Below are 24,033 nucleotides of genomic sequence, written 5' to 3' on the forward strand. Positions count from 1 at the left end.
CCTGGGTGTTGGGCGAGCGCACTCTAGCCCGGCGGCCCAACAGAAGCAGTGAAGTGCAGGCCTGCCTGTGTCCTCGGATAGCGTTGTCCGCCACGCCGCTCTCTGTCAGCTCCGCCCGCAGTGTCCCCCACAATGAGGGCCTACGATGAGAAGAAAGTTAGCATACAATACAGTCACACCAAAAGGAATTGCCAACCTTGTAGCTGAATCCAAGCCCCCCTTTACTCGAGCAACATTGCAACAACGCCAACGTAAAACACAATATTAACCGAAATACCTGTTCTTGTTAGCATATCCCTTTAAAAGGTTAACTGGACCCCTGGGATTTATACCTGTGACCATGAGGTTGAATACAGGCCCCTATAGTGAAGGCATTAATTCCCTAAGCAAGCAAACCCTGTCTGATCTGTACTGTCAAGCAACCTCTATGTCCATCAAACCAAACTGTGCTCTTTAAAACAGTTCCCCCCCACAGCCGGCGTTACCCACTACCGGATTACACCAGGCCTGCTATTATTAATTCACATGAACTGCTTTCAAAGAGCAACCACGCTGATATGCATCGCTTCGTGGCTATTTAATTCACCATGCGGTCTCCCATCCACATACTAACCAGGTCTGACCCTGCTTTGCCTTTATAATCTGCTCCAAACCTGTTAAGCAAAGCTCCCTTTCGCTCTGTTAGCTCAGAGAAATGAAATTGCCCCCACAAATGGCTCTGAGCCTCGCAATCACCGCTCGGCCTGGGCCCCCACCGCGCGTCGCGTTCACGCTGCCTCACTCGTCTTTCAAACCGACGAGGCTTCTCAGAGCGCGCGGTCACCAAAGCCTCCTGCTGTCGCACCTGCAGCCTCGGCAGCGCAGCACTATCGACTCCCGCCGCGTTTGCACCTCTGTACCGGGCGTCGCGAGGGAGTGCTGCCGGCCGGTTTGACTTGATGAAAGGCTGAAATCACTCGTTGTACACCCAACGTAGGGCTCGAACCACAACCTAAAATACAAAAATGAGAAAGATTATGTGGCGCATCACGCTGAGGCGTGGGGGGGTAGCCTGGGCAGTGCGGGAACAAGAGGTCGCTTCCCGCGCTCCCCCGGCCTTTTAAACCCACTGGGCGCGAACCCGTGCCTACTGGCCCGCCCCCTGTTGCTCCCCCCTTTGACCCGAAAGCAATTAGATTGCTTCCGGGTCAACGAGGGAGCGTAGGCCAATCGGTGATGGGGCGTGCCCGTCCGTCATCAAGACGCAACGTGGACACGCCCCACCACCGATAGAAAAAGGGGGAAGGAGGAGGGTCGGTGCCCCGCCATACATGCGGGGGGACCGAGCGGCCCCCCCTTGCCTTTTGCAAGGCTGGGCAGACTCTGACACAGACGTTTATCTGCTGAATTGCCTTTAATGTTGAGCCTGGGAGGTGGGTGTAAAAATAACCTGCTGACAATCTTTCATATATTTGCATATCTATGTACCATGTCTCGGCTGTCCTGTGAAATAATTGCTTTCTGTTGAGGAACTCTAGCTAATCACTTTAGCATTCTTTGGATTCCAGTCCACAGAACTTGTCTTCCACGAGCATCCGTAGACAATATAATTTTTTTCATATCTTGTATTTTCAGCGATATGAGCACCGAAGGCTCTGATATTATATTAAAATCAGAGCTTTGGACTATACCATTTCCCGCTGATAGGCAATATTTCTCTCCATATGTTCCCACACCTGGCTTGTTAGGCAGTTTGGTGCTTACTTTCCCTCCATGTTAAAGGGCAGTAGATGTTTCAGCACCTAGGCTAATGTGCTGAATAGCTAAATACATAGAAGGTCCCAAAGGAGAGACCAACTGCACTCCAATCCCGCCAGAGGGATATTGCGTGCCTGCATTTTTTTGCCCCCCTTTCTGGCCTTGAGCCCTCGGAAGGATACGTCGCGGTCCCCTGAGGTGTGGCTTCACCTCCCTGGTCTGCTCAGCTTTTCTTCCTACTTTTTTCCCTGTTTTGTGTGTTTCTCTCTCGTAGTCAAATAAGCGACGGTCCCCAACATGAGTGCTAGAATTCCCCACCCGCAACCACCACCTCAAATTAAGAACTGGTGACAGCATGCACCTAAAGGTGTCTTGCCGCTGAATTATAGCACATAGTTCAACCATGGCTCCATAAAACAGCATAGAGTGGGTGTGGTAGTAGAGTAGAAATGGATATGTTTTCAGACATTTACTGCCGAGCTCTTGTAGTTAAAAGCAGCCACTTTGCTGCTGTCCTTGGGCTGTGAAAGGGGCATGGTCAGAATGTGTGTTTAGCATGTTTATTTCAACGTGGGGCCTCTGTTTTGAGCAGTGACTAACTGTATCATGGGGTTGTATGCTTCAGGAATAATCGAATGAGTAGCCAGATATATAAAATACCTCCAAATTTTAATCGTACCACAAACGGTACTAAGTGAGATAGTACGCCAGGACATCATTCAGGGGATTGTGGTCCCTGAGGAAAATTTGGAATCTCATTCTTCCCTCTAAACCTTGTTTCAGTGTAGTTTCCATCGTTCTTGCTTTCTTATTTCTGTTTTCTGTCTTTTGTTCCTTCTATCGTCTCTCAATCATTCTTTCTGTCCTTTAATCCATCCTTCCACCATACCTTACTTACATCATTCTTTTTGTCTTCTTCATCCATCCTTTCCTTCTTACTTCTTTCAATGTATCCATTGACAAAGCCATCTCACCTCCCTTCTATCTTTAACTTTAGCCATCTATCCTTCACTTCAACAATTCAACCTTCTCTCCATCCATTCACTATTTTTTCAATCCATCCATCTCCTGACTCGTTCTCCAGTCCATTCATCTTTCCATTCATCCAACAAGGAATCCTGTTCTCTCGTGTTTTGCCCCTCCCCGCCGCTCCATCATCCTCTCCTCTCACACAGGCCCAGACTGGCAGTAGCGGGCACCGGGCAATCCCCCGGTGCGCCGCATGGGTGGGGGACGGTTTTGGGCACCTGGGGGCCGTTTTTGTTACAGGGCCGTTTTTGCAGCATAGCTGCAAAATCGTCCCTGTAACAAAATCGGCAGAAAACCGGCCCTGGCAAAGAGCGGGGGAGGAGGGGGGGGGGGGGGGCGAGCACTTTGCCAAGGCCGGTTTTGGTTCCCAGTCCGGCCCTGCTCTCACAATTGCATTAATGATTTTATATAAATCAGAACTGCTTATCGGCACGCACACCTCGCTCAAGCTGTTAAAATGAGGGGTTCCTGACACCCCTGGGAATAAAGCATATGCTTTATTTTTGTGGCACTTACTGGGACGAGGACTTCGCCTAGGAAGGTGCGCCGCCTAATGGCCGGAGCTGCCAACTTTGAAACAGGGGAACCAGATGAGTTCTGGTGTCAGGTCAGCATCCAGTGATGCTGGGAAAATCGCTAATCTCCCCGTGCTTTAAAAAAAAAAAAGCAAAGAAAGAAAACGAATCCGACTTGCTGTAATGTAATTTACTGCTGCTCATGTAAGAGGCTCATAGCACTTGGGCCAAGCTCACATGTAAAACGGCAAACCAAAAACAGATGGCGTCCACCATTCCACAGTTCAGTGAAGTAACGAGAGGCTCAGAACGCTCTGTGAAAACTCCTAAAAACAAGCATTTGCAATGCATCGGTCTCGCGCGTTTGGGACCTTATATGTATTTAGCTATGCAGCATATAAGCCTGGGTGCTGAAACATCTACTGTTGTTTAATATGGAGGGAAAGTAAGCACCAAACTGCGTGACACGCCAGGTGTGGGAACACATGGAGAGAAATATTGCAAATCAGCGAGAAATGGTATAGTCCAAAGCTCTGTTTTTAATATAGAATCAGGGCCTTCTGTGGTCATAATACTTAAAATACAAGATTTGAAGACAATTTCTATGGACCAATGTCTGTGCACATGGTAAAGGTACTAAGGAACGATCAAACCTGTGGGAAGTGCAGGACAGAATTAGCAAACTGAAATGACTGCGTCCTTCAATAGAAAGGCGCAACTGTGTAAAAGCAGGCAACCCTTATGGGGATTTTAGTGGTTTTCGACAATTATAGAAAGCTCGCTAAGTGGTAGCACACACAACATCTGCCTGGGCTGAGAGTGTGAACTAGGCGCTGAAAGGGTTTGGAAAACTCAGAAATACCTAAAGTTGGATCTCAGTAAATTAAGTCGTATTCATAATCACTAGCACCCCAAACTGTAATGTTCACTTAGTTTCTTTTGAATGACTTCCTATCGTCTCAATAATGTCCCTGAGAAGAAATTCGTATCACTTTATCGATCTCTAGTAATGCCACACTATATATGTACATCTTGAATCAAATGTCAGTCTCTCAGACTATGTAAAGAACTGTGATGTCCTGCAAGATAATGTTTGTGCTTTAGAAAAAAACAGAAATAATAAATTATCATGCAATCTTAGCAACAAATATGTCCCACGCTATACAGTGCAAATTGCTGCTCAAAGAATTCAGACTCTTTCAAGTCTTGCTAATACACAAACAAGGTATTCATTAACTTAATGCAATATATTACTGGAGTGGTACAGGAGAGTGGGCTCTGTTTACACTGTCTCTATACCTGTATGTCCCATTCGTCAGTCAATCTGTCTACCCAGCCTTCTTGTCTGACTTACACCATCTATCTTATATTTTAGAACAGTGGTCCTTACAATATGCAAATAATTAAACTAGATAAATATAGACTGAAATCAGTGCTACATTGGAAGTGTCCAGCCGGACATTCAATTTAATAAATCAATAGATTCAAGGTAATTATGTGAACTACACAACATTATAGTGGAACACAATCCTGTATCCTACAAAAACACATGACATTTACAAAACAAGAAAGCAGCCGCGGCCCGTGGCGGGAGTTCGGTGGGGCAGGGAGGCGGTGCGGGGGAGGGGCAGGGTGGACAGTGGTAAACACCGGAATATGGACAACTGCAGGTAAGTAAACAATTTAAAAAATAAAACGAATTTCATAGCGCACGCTGCATCGCAAAAAGCGACGCATGGTGCGCTACGAAATTCGTTTTATTTATTAAATTGTTTACTTGCCTGCAATTATCCATATTCCGTTGTTTACCACTGTCCACCCTGCCCCTCCCCCGCACCGCCTCCCTGCCCCGCCGAACTCCCTCCACGGGCCGCGGCTGCAAGAAAGACATTCCAGGCAAAACAAGGGTAGCTTGAGGGATGTAAATTATGGCAAGCTTAATACAAACAGACAATGCACTTTTTTTATCTCAGTGGATTCATGTGCATGCTGTTTACATGGGTCGACAACGTTTCGATCCTTTCACAACAATAATAGGATCATCATCAGGACAGTAATTAGTACACGCCTGAGTGTAGAAAATGCCATGGTTCAGGTGCAACCTCTAATGTAAACAGAGTGGCGGTCTCGGGCATCAGGAGCTCTGCCCGCGAAGGCAAACCGTTGGGGTGCGGGGATTTCTTCAATATAATTGTGAATCGCAGAGCAGGGTCGGCTATTGAGCGTTTCCAAACGAATCACGGACACGGCCTCGGGCAGGCAGCTCGAGTAGCGGAAGTGATTAAAAAGTGAACACGCAGCAGTACCGGAGAACGGGGACCGGTGGTGATAAAATACCGGCCGTTAGTACTTCTCTTCTGTCACGGGTCGGCAACAGTGATGCACGCAGCGCTCTCGGTGCCCCTGGAGAATTGATAGGCGTGTAATCCAGGCAGGCTGCAGGACGGCACCAGCGACGTCCTAAGGGGCACATGATTACCCCTAGAGACAGCAGCAACATAGGCACGAGGGAGGCGCCGAGAAGGCGTGGGAAGAGGGTTAGGGAGGGATGGGAGGAAAGTAGTCTGTGCAGTGAAGGGGCCAGTAGTCATGGAAGGATACAAATGACTGACATGAATGTCATGGGGCAGGACTAACACGCTTAAAGCAAATCAGAAGGCAGCATTTGTAACCTAAGCCAAGGAAGAAGATGGGCTGGAGAGTGGACGGAGCTTCCACAAAGCTTTCACACTATAGTTTATACTGCATGCCTCGCAAAGCAATGGCAGCACATTCGTGCTACAACGCTAGTCGAGACCTATATAAAGAACAGTCCTCCACTCCTCTCCAGGGAGCTAACTCATAATGTCCTCCGCTTATCTACCCTCCCAAGCACAAAGTGGGAAACTCTCCCAGACCCACTCGCTGAGGGTGACGCACGTACTGTGTTACTAGGTCTTGCTGCCGTAATCGCTCGGATTAATTCTTTTGTATGACTGTAAAGCTGACTCCAGACGTTTCTCCTCTTTCTGGTCAATGTTTTGCCATGCCTTCTAAAGTTCCGCACCCTTACACCTGGCCTGGCCTGTCCAGCCACACAAAATGACTAAATATATAAATAAGTGTGCAAAAAGAGCAATAATTTGTTTATTGAAATAATCCTGGCGTCATCAGAAGTCGAAATAACGATCTGAAAAAAGTAAAAATATAATTTGTTGGGAATCAACAACAGGTAAAGCATCCTCTCCTGCTCACCAGCTGCACACTCAGGAAGGGGCATGTTTACTGTAATGGAGGTGCAGGGCAGCGCAGCAAGTCACCTTGCTACGCTGCCCTGCTTCACAGGGAAAGGGCAGGATTGCATGGTATTTATCCAATATGGCATATTCCTGCCCTTTTCCCTTGCGCTGGCCCCATTTCGGCATCCTAGGGCCAATGCAGGCACACTTGCACGATGGAGCAGAAAGGCGGTTTCCTACAAAATGCAGCACACATAGAATGAGGAAAGAATTAGGAGAAATGAACATAGTTCTACTCGTTACACCTCACCTGGAGAGGCTTAAGATTTTGACTCATTCGCAGGTTTACAAATTCTTGTAAATCTGGGAATGCATCAAAAACAATGGTAGTTGAATGGGAACACCCACCACAATGCCCATGGAATGCCTCACTTGCGATGAGGAAGGCAACGTAGCAATTTGCGCTGCATTACATTACTCCATATTTGTGAAGTAATTCAAAGCCACGCAAAGTGGCTTTGCATGGCTTAATAAATATGACAGGTTTTGCGTCTTGCATGCACTGCGTTGCATGGTGCAAATATGATGCAAGGCCCTCGTAGATATGCCTCTCAGAGTGGTTCATACACCTCTCCAAGTGCCACAAAACACAAATTCATCTGTCATCAGTTCCAGTCATTACAGACAGAATTAACAGTGGAACAAAACACGAGGAGGAGGAGCTTTGTGCGCAACCGGGATGGTCGCGTGAGCACAGGGCTCCCGGACCTTCGCCACCCCCGGCACTTATCCTGACTATAATCCTGGTTCTGACGACGGATCTTTGAAGATGCAACCCAGCTGATTTGCTAGCTGCTTTCAAAAATTGATTTGGTCTATGGGAACATATTTTATGATAATCTGAACTTTCCTGGCCTGCTCCACGGATCTGCCCCGGGCTCGAGTTGATATCTGCCTGGGCGGTAATTGAACAGCAGCGGTTGCCCCTGATCCGACTCCCGACCCTGGATGTGGCTTTCGGTTTCGTTTTTGGTCCGGATCTCTCTACGCCGCGGACTTGACCCCGCTGCCTGGGGACTGCTTTACTTAGTGGTCCCACTCAAGGGCCGGGACCGTACATCATCGCTTGGTGTGAGACGTGAGACACACTGTCCCTTGGATGAGCATCTGTGAGTGATTTTGACGTAGCCATTTTCACCAGATCTCAGGGTCCCCTCAGGGACATAGCTTCCAAGATGGCCGGCAAGCCCGAGCTTGAAAAGCGAAAGACCAAGACTGTTCACCGTGGGGGCTCCATACAAACTAATGTCATGGATCGATACACCCATCCTAAGGGATCCCCCGGTGGAACGGGCAAGCATCCGGTGGACAAGGGAGATGACTCTACGGTGGACAACGACCTGACTCTGCACGATGGTATGGGCACCATTGCGAGTATGAAGACCTCAATCGGTGAGCAGTATGAAACACTGGCTCAAAAACTGGACACAGTGGTGATTGACGTCAACTTGATCAGGGCGGATTTAGCTAAAACAAATGAAAAAGTTAAATCCCTGGACTTGAAGTCTTCTAGCCTCACGACGGATGTCTCCGACCTACAGACGGAGGTCCGTAATTTACGGTCCTCTAATGATTTCTTCTCCCGCCGTCTGGAGGATTTTGAAAGTCGTGCTAGGCGTAACAACGTCCGTATTGTGGGTGTCCCTGAGAATTCTGACAACTTAAATGTTGACCTCATCGTGGAGGACCTCATCGTCAACCATCTGGCACCCAAAGGCCTGAGTAAGCTCTTTGCGGTGGAGCGGGCCCACAGAGTGCCGGGTGGTAAACCTAAGCTGGGTGCTACCCCGTGGCCCATAATCGCCAGGATATTCAATTTCCGTGATCGGGACGCTATCCTGCAGGCGTCGCGTTTGGGTGGCCCCACGAAATTCGAGGATACGACGGTGAGTTTCTACCCAAACTTCACTCAGTTGGTGCAGAAACAGAGGATGGGGTTCCAGGGAGTGAAGAGACGATTGAGAGACAGGGACATGAAATATGCAATGCTGTTCCCAGCCCGGCTACGTGTGGTACATGGAGATCGGACGTTCTTCTTTGATCACCCTGAGGCTGCAAGTGACTGGCTTGACACACTGCCCGGATGGCAGGGACATCCTGAACACTCTGGTGGAGCCGAAGGTGGCCCGATGGAGCAGGAATAGTACTGGGATTTGGTTCGCTGGACTTCATATAGACCTTTCAGCTGTGGTCTGCGGACCCTTAAATTCGCTTTAATTGAGCTGTTTTTCCAGGGGTGGCCGAGGACGTGGGCCTCTTCCTCCTCGGGGGTTCTTTTCGTAGATTAGTTATTTGCTAGGGTGACAGGCACACTGCAAGTTGGGGGGCCTTTGAGTCTAACGCAGGGGTGCAGGGTGGGGGGTATTGTTTCTGGGGTAGACTGGGGGAGGCGGGGGGGGGAGTTGTTTTTGTTTGGTTCAATTCAAGGCACTATATTGATGGACTTTTGGGCTTGGCTGTTGCGACTAATGTGGGATGGATGCTGCGACTAAGTTTGGGATGGGGGTAGGGGGCTAAAATTGCTATGTTGGAATGTTAACGGGTTGGGGGACGGGATAAAACGTGGTGTGGTGTTACAACTTTTGAGACGTCTCTCCCCTGATGTCGTACTGTTGCAAGAGACACACTTGATAGGCAATACATGTCATACTATGAATCGTAGGGGCTACCGTCTCCTTGCGCACTCCGGCTTCACCACTGGCTCTAGGGTGGCGGGTATCCTGGTCAGGGCCTCCCTCCCCCTCGAGATCGACGCCGTCATTCTTGATGATAGGGGGCGTTATGCCGCCATTACTGGACGATGGGAGGGGAGAGTCTTCTCTCTGCTCTCCGTTTATGTCCCACCTGGCCTTCAGGCTACGACCTTTGCTGATCTGGGGAGGGTGATACTGGGGCTCCCGGAGGGTATCCTTGCTGTGGGCGGTGATTTTAACTCAGTGGTCTCCGGGAATAGCGATCGCTACCCACCTAGGAATCTTGGGAGGTCCCAGTCTTGGTTGGGTGGCTTTCTTGACACTCTGAGATTGATAGACTGCTGGAGGCTGCTACATCCTGGACAACTGCAATACACCTTTCACTCTGGTGCACACGGTAGCCTCTCGAGACTAGACTATATCCTGATGCCCGCAACACAGGCCCCGTTGGTTACAGAAATCAGACACTTGGCTAGGGGTATTTCAGATCACTCCCCCTTGTGGCTTGTAATGGAAGCCGGGCCGGGAACTGAGGGTCGGGTAGCCCCGATCAATCCTTGGTATCTCCGTGACCCAAAGATCCGAACGGAACTGATCAAATCGCTTGACCATTATTTTGTGGATAATGTGGGGTCTGTGTCATCGTCTGTTTCGCTATGGGAAGCCTATAAGACCGTCACCCGCGGTCATGCCTTATCATTAATTAATAGCGCCAAGAAGCGTAAGTGTGAGGCAGTGGTCCGACTTGAAACTGAGTTATCGGACTTAGAAAGAGACCTGGAATCTGATGTTACTCAGGATAGGTTGCACCTCCTCAGCCTCAAACAAACTGACTATAGAGCATTGGTCACTGATGCCGCTAAGGTGATGAGTAGGGAGCAGCAAGGCCGTTTGTATGACGTGGGTGATAAGGCCGGAAAGTTGATTGCTTGGTTGGACAAGAGGGAGAGGGCTAGTCGTGTGGTTCCCTTGATTGAAAAGGCGGATGGTGTGAGAGTGACTGACCCAGTTTAGATTGTGGAGTGTTTTTCCGAGTATTTCCAAACCGTTTACTCCCCAGTATCGGATAGACCGGAGCAGGACTCGCATCTGCTTCTTAGGGATGTTGCATTGCCCTGCTTGTCGGATTTGGATAGGGAGCTGATGTACGCGACACTCTCCATCGAGGAGGTCGCGGCCGCGGTTCGCTCTGTGAGATCCGGGAAGGCCACGGGTCCGAATGGACTTCCCATCAAACTTTATAAGCTGCGTCCAGATAAAATAGCACCACATCTTCGCTCTATGTTTTTGGAATCGCTAGAAGCTGGTACCCTTCCCCGTGATCAACGACTTGCATCTATCGTCGTGATCCATAAGGAGGGGAAGCCACGGGATCGTTGCGCGTCGTACAGGCCCATCTCGCTCTTGAACGCCGAGCCTAAGATCCTTGCAAAAGTGCTTGCGAATCGCTTGATAACTGTTGTCTGCGACCTGATCCAAACGGATCAGTCTGGGTTCATTCCGCACCGTAACACGGCACTTAACCTTCGGCGTCTACATGGCGCCCTTGCGAGAGCATCCTCGCTGCGTGAATCGGCCATTTTGGCCTCTTTGGACCCACAATGGCGTTTGATACGCTGGAATGGCCAATCTTTTGGCGGCCCTCGTCAATTTTGGTTTCAGCCCTGTTTTCATCAGTTGGGTGAAGTTACTATACCATGACCCCTTGGCTCAGGTGGTCGTTAATGGTCGTGTCTCTGGCTCGTTTTCACTCGGGAGGGGTACTCGCCAGGGGTGCCCGTTGTCCCCGCTTCTTTTTGCCCTTGCTTTGGAGCCCTTGGCGGCTTGGCTGAGGTGGGAGCCATCAATGAAGGGTATACGTTGGACCCCCGACTTCGAGGACAGAGTGTCGCTCTATGCTGACGACATCCTGCTATACCTCACGTCTCCTCGGAAGTCGCTAATAGTACTATTCGATGTATTGACCTCCTTCGGTAAAAACTCTGGCCTCGTGATCAATTGGTCCAAGTCCTGCGTGTACGTTCTCTCGGGAGATTCTCCTCTCTTGCCGCGTGGGTGCCCAATACAGGTGGTACACGAGGGTTTCAAATACTTGGGGGTGTTTATCACCTTGGATGCTGTTGTTCGCTTTGAACGTAACCTTCTACCCCCGCTTCGGCGCCTGCGGTCCGATGTTGAGGCATGGCGTAGACTTCCGTTGTCTCCGCTCGGACGGGCAGCTTTATTCAACATGATGTCATTGCCCCGATTTCTCTATGCCCTCCAGACCACTTTTGATACCATCCCGGCCAGTTACTTTTGAGAGGTCGAAAGCTTGCAGAGACAACTGATATGGGGTGGGCGGTCCCGCATAGCCCTTGCCAAGTTAACACTCCCTTGGTATGACGGTGGAATCGCTCTCCCGGATATTAAGCGCTACTACTAGGCTTCCCAGCTGGGGGCGATTAACCACGGCATGTACGACCCCGCGTCGAATTCCGCGTTTGAAATGGACAGTTGGTTGCTGCCTGGTGGGGACTACAATAGGGTGCTTTATACGAAATCCGCTGGGGGGACGCTTACTGGCCCTACCAAGATAGCTGTGCAGGTTTGGATGCAATGGGATGGAAGGACAGACTCACACGCGCAACCCCTCTTTACGCTTCCGAGAGGTTAGGCTCCCTGTGGAAGACGAAAGGTTTTGATAGATGGGACGTTATTGGTACAGGCAGGGTGAATGATGTATGGACTAAGGATCGGGTTAAAACCTTTGAGGAATTGAGACTGGAGTATGACTTGAGTGACAAGGAGTTTTTTAGATATGCTCAGATCCGACATGCGTTGATGGCGGTTTTTCCTCCGGGCACTACTGTTCCGGAGGCTTCGCCGCTTGAGGATCGGGTACTTGACGGACATGTTCCCGACAGTACGATTTCGCTTATTTATAAGAAATTGATAAACAATAGGACCAACCTCTTACAGCGTCTCAGGGAAGCTTGGACCGGTGATGGCTTGGAGTTGGATGACGAAGACTGGCAGTCGGCCATATCCTCGCCGAAAGAGGTTGCAATTCCGGCCCGCCTCCGGTTTGTACAGCTTAAGATTCTCCATAGGATCTATGTTACCGGTCCGCGATTGGTCAGTATGGGTTATGCTTCGGATGGGCTGTGCAGGCGTGGTTGCGGCCTTTTGGGCACTTTTCTCCATATACTCTGGGAGTGCCCTGTGGTTGTTCGTTTCTGGAATCGAGTGCATGCAGTCATGGAAGAGGTCACGGGTGTTGCGTTGTTGCCTGAAGCTAGACGATGTTTGCTGAATGTTTGGGAACCCAATGACTATGATTTGGCCCAGACTCAGTGGGTGACCCTTCGCAAAGAGGGATATCGCCCAGTTGTGGGGCTCTCAGAGGCCGCCCACAGTCTTGGCCTGGAAGGAAAATATAGATTGGTGCATGTTCAGAGAGAAGACGGTGTATGTTGCACGTGGCAGGCCCCGCAAGTGGGGCAAGATTTGGGGTCAATGGAATTCCTACCGGGGAGACATCTGTACACCTCCCCACACACATTTAGTGGCGGATCCTCCTTCCCCTTGACCCAACATTCCTCCTATTGTGTTGCTTGGATTGTCTCCGGACTTGCTACATCCCTCTTCCTTCCCATCCTGTAATGTCAATGTTTGTATTATGATCTTATGCTTTCCCCCCCGTAACCGCTTCGCCATTCGATTGATTGTACTGCCTTGTTATTTCTATTTTTTCTTGTTTATGTTGTTAAAAAATTTAATAAAAAGAAATATAAAAAAAAAAACAGTGGAACAAAACAAACCTCTTGCATTTTACAAATGGGAATTTGAGCTGTCACACAGGAAATGCAAGTCTACACCCACTTAGATGGGGCCCCATGTGTAGGGACTAGGAGTCATTCTGCTGGTGTTATGTTTCTTTCTGAGAGGATAGTTGGGATGCTTCACTCAACACCTCATGCATGCATTGTCCTCATTTCCAAAATTAGGACAACAGAATTTTAAAAACATATTTGTTTCACCTAAATTATATATTTCAAACCATCTGCCTGCTGGGGATATTCTCAGACAAAGAAGGTGCCTGTGGGATCATCTTAGGTACTACGGTACTATCTGCTTGGAACAGATATATATTATGTGTAAAGCAACGGGGAAACTCCTGCAGGACTGTTGCTGCGTATTTGCACCAGGCAGATCGCTTGTGCAAACTCAAGTACACGCTGCACTCAAGTAGATGGACCTTTACTCCTGGACTCGGGCATAACACAACAAATCAATCAAAGTTAAATATTGTGAAGTGCATTTGGCCCCACAAAAATGGAGGAGAGTGCTTGATTTACAAACCATGAAGGTTTATCAGCAAATTAGCAAAGTTACAAACTTAAATCATTCAAATTAGTTGTAAATCAGTGATCAGTACACAAATCCATGACTCAAAATAATTAAAAACAATTAAAAATCACAAATACAAAGATAAGCACTTTAAAGTTGTCTTAAAGTAAATCAAGCAGGTACAGTTTTCCAGGAAGGGAAATTCTCTAATTTGCTAAAATAGAGAAGTCAGTGAGTTGAGAGAAGTCTGGCAGAAGGTGTCTAATTTTTTCGGGCAAGGGGAAGGAAAGCCTCTACTCTGTGGCCAGTGAGATAGCATCCTTGGTGTGGTTTCCCCAGACATTTGGCCTTTAGACCTCCTGTTTTACTGACTTCATTTGTGCTGGCTTTAGGATTCAGAGTACTTTACCACTGCTAACCAGTGCTAAAGTGCATGTCCTATGTAGTTTGAACATGGTAACATTGGCTTATCCACAATGGCATATTTAATTTACTTATACGTCCCTAGTAAAGTGCACTATATGTGCTCAGGGTCTGTAAATTAAATGCTACTAGTGGGCCTGTAGCACTGATTGTACCATTCACTTCAGTAGCCCTTTAAACATATTCAGACCTGCCACCTCATGTAAATGTAAATGTAAATGTATTTCGATTTATATAGCGCACGAATCACCTAGGGGTCTCAAGGCGCTTGCTTAGGGAACCCGTCCTGGTATTCCCCTGTGAGATACCCCGGCAGGGTATTCACAAGGTGAAAGCCAGGCATCCCGCCGCGAGGGGCCGTAGTGGAGATTAAGCAAGCTATTGCCCAGAGTCGCAGAGTGTGACCCCGTGAGTCGAGTAGGCACCGGAGCGAGAATTGTCGAGTCCGTGGAATTTTTGAGCCCGAGACCCGCCGAGGCGGGGAATCGAACCCTGGTCCACGGCTGATCTCATCTTCCGGGTCTGCCGCCTCTAACCACTGAGCCACGCTTCTCCTCAGAGCCTGTGTGTGCAGTTTCCAACTGCCAGATTGAACTGGCAAGTTCACCAACTTGCCAGGCCCATACCTTCCTTTTAATTACACATACGTCACCCCTAAAGTAGGCCCTACACATTCCTGAGGGTAGGGTGGAGTGTATTTAAAATCTAGGGCATATACTTTTAAGTTTTACATGTTCTGGTAGTGAAATACTCTTAAATGTGTTTTTCACCACTGCAAGCCCTATCTCTACCATAGGTTAACATTGGGATTACCTTGTTACAGTTTACAATTGTATCTTTCAATTGCGAAAAGATGGAAATTTGAAGTGTGGTCTCTGAACTCACAATTTAAAATCACAACTTAATGTGAAATCGGATTTTAAATTGTAGGTCTGAAAATGCCACTTTTAGTAAGTTGCCATTTTCTTACTTTAACCATTCTGTGCTTCTGATTGTCTCTGATTACACGTCTGGGGTGGGTGCCAGCTGGGCTTTGTGCACTCCCTCTAGACAGTTACAAATAAAGGGAGCTAGGATGTGACACACATCCTGATGGCCCATTACCAGGCTAATGGGCCTTCCTAAGCTAGATTGGGAGGGAGGAGCTGACGCTTGCACCTGAATAAGGCTGTGCCTGTCCCACACAAAGAGCTGCATAACCCCCTGTAGTGAGTCTGTAGCCAGGGCCGGAAAGGCAGGGACCTTGTGTACTTCAAAGGCCTCTTTGAAGTCTCCCCCACTTCAAAGGCTCAATTGGGTATAAGTACTGGACCTTTGATACCATGACTTCAGAACACTGCTGGAACTAAATATATTCTGCCATGAAGAAGAGCTGCTGAGCTGTAGGTGGGACTGCCACTTTGCTAACTGCTTTGCTTGTTGGCCTGCTGCCTGCTCGCTGTGCTGTAGAAGGGACTGCCATTTTACTACCTGCTATGCTGTGTTGGTCTGCTGCCTGCTGCTTCTGGCCTGGGAGTGAGAAGGACTAGACCTGATCTCTACATCCTTGAACCCAAGTTCTCCAAGGGCTTACTGACTTGTCTTCTGTTTTGAGGTCTCAGGGCCATTAAATACTTCTTTCAACTCTGCTGCAGCAGCTGGACTCTGCCAATGGTGAGTCCTACCTTACCAAGAGGTACCAATCCAGTTCTGGGTCTTCGAACGTGGGTTCTGCAGTTGTTCTTCTATAAATGTCAATGCAGTGCCAACTGTGTGCTGATTGGAACTGACGCAGTGCCCTTCGTCGCTGATTCAGAGCCACTTCGAGGACATCCCTACGTGTCTTGCACTTGCATCGTAAGCTATTTGACGACGACATGGGACCTGACTGCGAGGCTCGACGATGACGCAGCACCTGCATTGTAAGGGATTTGGCATCAATGCGGAACCTGACTGCAAGGTTCGATGATAAAGCTACCAGCATGCTTGAATGGGACCCGACACATTAAGTCTTTGACGTCCACACTTATGCCATCCAAGGTACTTTTTATGGGGAACTTGCATGGATCCTGTAGCTGGCCTGCCCTCCATTGCGGTCAGCCTGTACTTTAGATTCATCCCATTCCAGCACAAACTCAAATAACCCCTAAGCGCTATTGGCTTTTAAGCACTATATTGCAGGTTCATCTTTAAAAACTCATATCTCAAGTTCAACTAATTGGATTTTTGTCATTTTGGTCTTGTTTTACTCATAAAAGTATTCTTTATTTGTCTAAACTGGAGTCTTGTTGTGGTGTTAACGCTCTGGGACAAGCTACCAGAGGGTGAGGAGAGGTTCATTTAGGTTGTGTATCTGACCTACCCTGACTAGGATTGTGGTCCCTACCTTGACAGTGTCCAAACCTCTGCCAAATTTCAAACACAATGGAATTCCTCTTGCTTCATTTTCTGAAACATTAGCTTCACATCAGAAAACAGAAAACTGGTTACATAGAAATACTTTTAGGGTATACTCTTTCCACTGTTGAGGGTAAATGCAACACCTTAATAATATTACTAAGATATCTAATCTTGACTGTAGATATCCACTTCAACCTGAAGATGTCAGTTCCCAGCAGAGTGAATAAATCAGGACGTTGATATCAAGGTTCTCTGTTTTCTCTCTAATCCAATTCCTTTCTCTGTTTCTACTATTGACCAACATATGTAGTTAGTGGTGGATGTGATGAGCACCTGATGATTGCGCCCACCAGGGCGGCATAAGTTTTCTATTACAAGGCTTGATGTCACAGCAGAGCCATCGCTAGTTCTCCAGCCTTCAGCAGACAAGAGGTATGTCATAGTCATGGTGGCTGAATCTACCCAGGTTGTAGGATGATTCACCACCGTCAAGGAGGTTTCCAATCCCACAGCTGCCAATTGCGACATCATCCCATCAAAAGCACTCTGCAATGACCTCTAAAATTTCTTTCAACAAAATATTGCCAAGATCTACAACACATTCGACCCACAGCACACTGATACCAACTCCCTTGACCCGCTGGACACCTCCTTCATCGCCAAACAGCAGCTAAGTAACGGGAAACCCCTCTTGAAAAAAACAGCGCCCTGATGAATACCATCCACTCAGACCCATGCCCCCACTTGATATACAACCTTGGAAGAACCATCAACTCTACCACGCTCACAGCTATCATTAACACCTTGTAGGAAATTGGATTTCTGGTTGGCTAGGGCATGTGCCTAAGCCAGGCAAAAACCACTACTCTAGTCAGGGCAAGGGAGTTAGGTACACGCTGAAGATAACCCCTGCTCACCCACTTGGTAGCTTGGCAGAGCAATAAGGCTTATCCCAGAGGCAATGTGTAAAGCATTTGCGCAACACACGCACACAGCAGTGACACACTAGGCACATTACAAAAGAAACTCCACACAAGATTATATAACAATAGCCTTTGTATTATCTATATAACACATTAGAATGTAATCACATATATTACACTGTGCCAGTGGCACTTGTCATGACTTCACAGGGATTATGTAAATTACTTAGCCAATCAGGCAATAATGACCTAAATCACAGTTAGGTAGGGCAACCAGTTACTACTGGTAAGGGTGCACTTAGCACAACACATTAGCCATAAACCTCATAGAGGTATGCAGCATAGCACAATATGCATACACATAATCCTCAGCAGTACCTCCTAGCAAGAACCTGTAGAGGGCACACAGTTGTAACCCTTACTGGCAATGTAATACCACACGTATGTAGGCAGCAGGCATTAGGCATAAAACCTCATCATTTTGGATCCCCCTGTATGAGACAACATTACATCAGGGTGCAATAAACACAAATTGCTTGTGTACACAATACCATCACAACACTATACCCGTGGTGCAAAATCCTGGCAATATAACATCCAAAACCTACTCACATCAGGGCACAGCATCTAAGAAAGCCTGACCATGAGTATAGAACAACAGTAAGACTGACCTCTGCTCTCCTTTGACAATACCTGGTTTCCTAGAGTTCTTCCCGTAGGCTACTGCACCACGTGCCCACCTACTAACCGGGAATGCAGCAATTCACTGGACCCCCAGCATGAGGCTTTCCACTCAGCTTCCAACGCGGCCAGGTCACGATACACGGCCTTTGCTGGTGAGGGGACCTCACCAGGTCCTCCCCCTCGTAGCGGCCTGTAGTCGGGGAACTTCCCCTGTTCTCCGGCCGAGTCAGGAATCCCCTGGGCTGCCTCTCGGGAGCCCCAGCCACAACCCGTCTTCGCCTCTGCCTGGCTTCCGCGTGCTCCACGGGCTTTCAGCTAACGGCCTCTCCTCCCACGTCAAGCTTCTGAAGCGGGGATGCCGGTGCCCTCTAGGCAGCACGGGAGGCGAGATGGACAAGCCGGTCAACCAGCCTCCACCACAGGAAGCCGGTAAATAGCTGTGAAGAGCGTCATGCTATCTCTCAGCTTTCCGTTTTAATTTTCTGGCAACACACAGGGCTCTCTGCTTCTTCAAGTAAAGCCCGGCCCACAACCAGGCAATAGCCGCTTGGCTTCCAGTGGCTTTGTCCTCCCCTTACAGTGTTAACACACTGTACCCGCTTTATGTGGGGGGTTGAGCCCCCTCCTTGGGCTCAGGAAAGGAGGTGGAGAGCGCCCATTCCGCGCTTCTGGTGAGGTAGGGGGCAACATAGAAAGGAAGTGTTCCATGCGATCCTCTGCAGCAGGAGCGCAGACTTGGGCAACCAATGTGAAAAGTGCAAAATCTAAAGCGCTCCCCACACGCTGGGATGAATTCACCCAGAGCCAGCCACACAGCCCTAAGGATGACTGGGAGCTCCGAGCAGTGGGGTAGACTCAGGCCAGTGCACATGCAAAGTCCAGATGGTGGTCCCCTGGCAGTACATCAATCCCCCGGTCCCACGCAGTCTCTTCGAGCTCCAAGTAAGCACTAAACATGGGGTCACAACCCCAGTACTAATAGGGCATATGGTTTGTTCTCCCCTGGCCCAGGGCTCTGAGCCCAGTCCAAACCAGTTCTGGGGTGCACTTAAAAATCTTCTTACAGTGCACAACACTCCTCCTTTTAAGTCTAAGCCCTGAAATCAGACACACCACAGGGCGGTGAAGCCATCATTGTGGAAGGTAGGCACAGCCCTATTCAGGTGCAGGTGCTACTCCTCCCATCACTCCAAATGCAGACCAAGCCTATTCAGCCTAGCACTGACTCATCCAGACTCCCTGGAGCCACTGCTCCTCCCCAGCACCTGTCACTTCAAGGCTAGACAGTCAATACACAACAGGCAGGCACAAAGACACATAGCACACAGAAATACTTACTTCTAAAAGTGGCGTTTCTAAAATAGTGATAATAAATCCGCGAACACCAGTACGCAGCTTTTATCACCACTATTCCAAACATACCAAACTTGATCACGCTACCCCTCTCATGTCAGGAATTACCACTGAAGCACATATCAGGGAATCCCAAATGCATCCCTATGAGAGGGCAGCCTCACAGCAGTGAGAAACCAAATAGGTTGTTTGTCACTATCAGCACATGCCACACAGTTAAGGCACATGTCCTACCTTTTACCTAAACCGCAACCTGCCCATGGGGCTAGCTAGTACCTACCTTAGGGGTGACTGATATGTAGTAAAAGGGGAGTGACAGACGTGGCAACCACTATATGTGCCACATCACAGCGCCAGTAAACTGCACATGCATGCCCTGCAGTGGCCAAGGCTGAGACAGGTTTGAAAGGCTACTTCGGTGGATAGCGCAAGCAGTGCTGCAAGCCCACCAGGAGCATTTAATTTACTGGCCCTGAATATGTGAGATACTACTGTACAAGGGACTGATAGGTAAATTATATATTCCAAACAGGTGTAGACCAATCTTACCAAGTTTACAATAAAGAGCACATGCACCTTAGTACTGAACAGCAGTGATAAAGTGCCCAGAGTCATAAAACCACGAACAACAGGTCAGACAAAATACCGGAGGAAGGCAAAAAGTTCTGGGATGACCCTGCAAAATAGGCCAAGTCCAACGCACCTCCATAACCATCACCACTTTCCGGTCTTGCTGGAAAAATGCAGAATTCAATGCCCTTTCGAAGAAACCAACAGCGGGCCTCAGCAGCCACAGACCCATCTTGGTCCTGCCTTTTCCAGTTAAAGTCATGAAGAAAGCAATAAATACCCAACTCACAGACCACCTAGAACTCCATCAACTCCTAGACAGCTCACAATCAGGCTTTTGCACAAACCACAGCACAGAGACAGCACTCATTACAGCCACCGATGACATCAGAAGCATCCTTGGCCAAGGAGAAACGTCCGTACTTATCGGCCTTGACATCTTCGCATCTTTCGATATGGTGTCTCACAAGTCACCCATCAGAAAGATTCAGCATTTGGGCATCTGCGGACTGGCCCTCATGTGGATATCCTCCTTCTTGAAAGACAGAACTCAACAATTAGACTTCCCCCTACACCTTAGAACCCAAGAAATTCATATGCAGAGTCCCTCAAGTATCATCCTCTGCCCAACACTCTGTTATGCCTACATGACACCCCTCGTGGACATCATCATAGCCCATAGCATCAACATAGTATCCTACTCCGAAGACACACAACTCATTCTATCCCTTGCCGACTCAGCCAGTACCGTCAAAACAAACTTCGCCAACTACATGAGCAACGTCGTTGCTAGAATAAAAAACAACTGCTTTCAGCTCAACACAGACAAAACTGTAGTCATAATCTTTGGCAACAACCACTGGCCCTTGACGGCCCTTCAAACTTGACCCCCTCCCACCCCTGTGGACTATGACAAGAGCCTCGGGATCATCCTGGAAAACAACCTCTCAATGAGACGACAGATCAATGCTGTCTCCTCATCATGCTTCCAAATCCGGCGAAGGCTATGCAAGATTATCGAGTGGATCCCACAGAACACCAGATGTACGGTACACAAGTAGACTTGGTTACGGAAATGCCCACTATATTAGAATCCCAGGCCGTGTCCAGCGATGACTCCAAACTGTTATATGGTTCCCACTAGAAAATGTAGGACTGCGTATTAGGAGGATAGAACTTCTGAATGTAGGGACTGGATTTGACTCTACCATAAGAGACTGTCAGACCAATACCTAACTAGCTCACAGTGCCCCATCTGAACCCCTAACCTTCCTAGGGTGGCAGGTGTTTCTGTCAACCTTAAACATGACACTCCGATACCAGAGGGAATCATGGAAACAGATCTTACCCCTTTCGCCATTTACTGATGCTTTCCCATGGTAAACACATGAAAGATTTGAATAAAGTTTTCAATACCTATATTGTAACAACCATAGTCTTGCATAGAAAGAATGAGCTGCAATTATTAAGGCAGATAAAACAAAGCAGTGTAATCAAAATGATGAACATTGTGAAAAGAATGAACAGTCCAACCATGGCAGTCTGATTCTATATATGTCTACCAATCACTACCACTACTCTGAGAGCATAGTGGGTGTACCGTCTGCCTGATCTCTTAGGTTAGCCTGAGCCCAGGAAATCGGCTTGATATAGGATTGGCAATCCCTCTCTGCACGACGTATTGGAGGCACAGCTCTGTTGCAATATTATGTATAGATGTTAGAAGATGTCTCACAATGGACAACACAAGGATATCTTGTTCTATGTTCCTAGCCTTGAATGGAGTGGTCAGATAATATAACAACAAAGGGTTTCTAAAAACAAGCTGCATGTGCAGAATAATATAGTGCAAGCAAAACATGTAAAAATAATATTGCTAAAACAATTGCAGCCTAAAACATGTAAAATATAAAACTAAATTGGAGCACCAAAATGGGCCCAAGAAGGGCTCACCACAAAACCACCCAGAACCCTGCTGCCAGACTCATCCTGAACATCCAGCAAAATATCCACATATCTCCACACCACAGCAATCTCTACTTGCTTACTTGCTCCTAGTCCAGGAAAGATGTAAGTTCAGGCTACTCACCCACGCCTACAAATCTCTCCATGACACCGGTACAACTTACCTCAATCAGTGCCTCAACTTCTACCAACCCACCAGACACATTTTGTCTGCATCAAAGGCAAGGGCACACCTCCCTCACATCAAGAAGGCCATAAGCAGTGAACACTCCTTCTCATGCCTTCTCATACCTCACGGCCAAGACCTGGAGCGACCTCCAGAAACACCTTAGTACCGCCCCCTCCCTTATGGACTTCCAAAGGAACCTCAAGACATGGCTCTTCCAGATGAAACAGGCATAATCTCCTCCTCCCCCTTCAGCACCTGGATACCCTCCCGGGTGATTAGCCACGCTGTACAAGTTCACATAACATAACATTCAGTTTGCTTGGCTTCTTGTCGAAAATCAGGTGGGCACTGATTACTCTCCCCAATTGAGTCCACTTCATCTAGATTGTCCCACACTCCAGGCCCAGTTGCTGGGCTTCTCCTTCTTTAGCAGCTTCTTCCTGCAAGGTCAGGAACTCCTTTCCCTCTCTTAGCAGGGTTGGTGGCAACCAGATCCACAGCTGTTCGGCAAGACTGGCTATCTAAGCAGTCCTTAGAGTACTCTCACACCCTTCCATAAGCATAAGAACTTGGAACTGAAACTGAGTAAATAGTTTGGCTCCCACTTTATAAGTATTTTCCAAAGCGGGGGATGTTGATACCAGTGCCAATGTCCAGAAACCAGTGTGGCGTGGTTCCTTCTCAAAGTTAATTTTGTCTTCTGTAGGCTAGACACATTCTTTCACAAAGAGATGGCTCTCACAGCACATGGTGATGATGCTGGCTCTAAATGAAGCACCCAAAACACATGATCGCAATGAAGTGTGAAGTCTCCGCACCTGCTGTTATCAGACTTCGGTAGTAACACTCAGGGGAGAGACAAAGGAAACAGGTGCTGCACATAAGATTCCATCTCCATTCCACTTTTGACTGAAATGGTAGTGCTCAAAAAGAGATCATTATCAGACCCTTGCTGTCAGGTCATAATTCAATAGGTAAGGCAGCCCTGACTCCATCCTCTCTCAATTCATTGTCTGATGCTACACCCTCCAGCTCAACAATGCAAAATAATAATAATAATAATAGGGGCATTTGTAAAGCGCTGAGTTACGCGCACCGGCGTGTCCCCGCGCTGACGGTGAGAGAAACAGAAACAAGGAAAACAGTACTGGCAGGCTAAAATTATCTGGTGTAGAGGTAGGTTTTTAGCTTAGCTCGGAATCTCGTTTCTGCTTGTTCCAGGCGAAGGTCTACTGGGAGTTTGTTCCAGTGGTTGGGAGCCAAGTGCCTAAAGGACCTGCCTCCCATTCGAGCTTTCTTTACCCTGGGAGTCCTCAGCAGTCCTCCGCCCGCAGATCTAAGCGCTCTAGGAGGTTCATAGGCTTCGATCAGTTTCTGTCATGCACAAAAAACAAATCCCTGTTTAAGTAGTAGCAGGCTAAGATTGCTGTAAGAAAGCTGAACAGGGGTATTGGGCTAGTCTGATACTTAGCAAGTTGTCCAATGGACACATCAGACATAAATGCAGGACTAAATCTAATCAAATTCACACAACATATAAAAGTAAAAAACGCTGATACTAAAAATAGTTATAAAGATATACACAATTTATTTGAAAACCTCCCAACTGGGTTACAGTCTAAAAAATGCAGCAGCATATACAGTATAAAATACCATTAAAAAATGGCAACCTTATAAAATGTATACAGTCAAAGTGTTGTAAACAAGTCGACGTGGCGTTTCGGTGTTATTTAGTCTTGACACCTTCTTCAGGACACAAACATTTGACTTCTTATCTTTATCTTATATTGAGGAAGCTTATCAATTGCTGTCTCTCTTTGTGATTGCTTATCACCAAGGTATCTTCATAGTATTTCATACACAAGCGAGAAGTCTTGTGTTGCGGACTGAGGATTATCAGTGTGCACGGAGGAACCACCGTTGCTGATAGAGGGTGCTCCTTTTTATGACAGATTAGTTCATTTGTGGGGAGTCTTTTATCTC

Source organism: Lissotriton helveticus, chromosome 1_1 (genome assembly GCF_964261635.1).
Source record: "Lissotriton helveticus chromosome 1_1, aLisHel1.1, whole genome shotgun sequence".
Classification (NCBI taxonomy): domain Eukaryota; kingdom Metazoa; phylum Chordata; class Amphibia; order Caudata; family Salamandridae; genus Lissotriton; species Lissotriton helveticus.